Consider the following 655-nt stretch of genomic DNA (forward strand, 5'->3'; position numbering starts at 1 on the left):
GCAGAAGTTGTTTTTGGCCTGGGCGAGTCTATTTTGAAGAAGTACTGTTGATATTTGGCTCTGTTGACTAATGAATTTGCTGACTACTGCCCTAGGCTGGCTGCTCCTTAGCACTGCCTCAGAGGGTGGAGAGGCTCCTGTCACCACACTGCGTTCATCCTGCTTCTGGTTGAGCAGAGCTCCCTCTGACCACCAGGGGGCAGCTCCTGCATTGAGCATCCGCCCCCTGGTGGTCAGTGCATGCCATAGCGACCAGTGTTCTGCAGTCCTGTCGATTTGCATATTACCCTTTTATTATAAGGACTAGTAGCCCGGTGCACGAAATTCGTGCACTGGGGTGGGGGGGGGGAGGGGCCCCTCAGTCTGGCCTTCACCCTCTCCAATCTGAGACCCCTCAGGGAATGTCCAACTATCTGTTTGTGCCCACACTTTTAACAGATAACAGCTCCATTGTTGTTCCTTTCTTATGCTTAAAACCATTGGAATTAGTAGGTATTCAAAGTGTGTATACATTTTGGGGGGACACCCTGTATATCTCTAGTCAGTGGTGAAAGAAACCAACAGCAGATTTGGAACCCCCAGACAGGGAACCTTGCTCATTCCCCACATGTCTCCCCACTTCACTTTCCACCTTCGTGGGCAGCAGGAGAATCAA

Source organism: Myotis brandtii, unplaced genomic scaffold (assembly GCF_000412655.1).
Source record: "Myotis brandtii unplaced genomic scaffold, ASM41265v1 scaffold8, whole genome shotgun sequence".
NCBI classification, from domain to species: domain Eukaryota; kingdom Metazoa; phylum Chordata; class Mammalia; order Chiroptera; family Vespertilionidae; genus Myotis; species Myotis brandtii.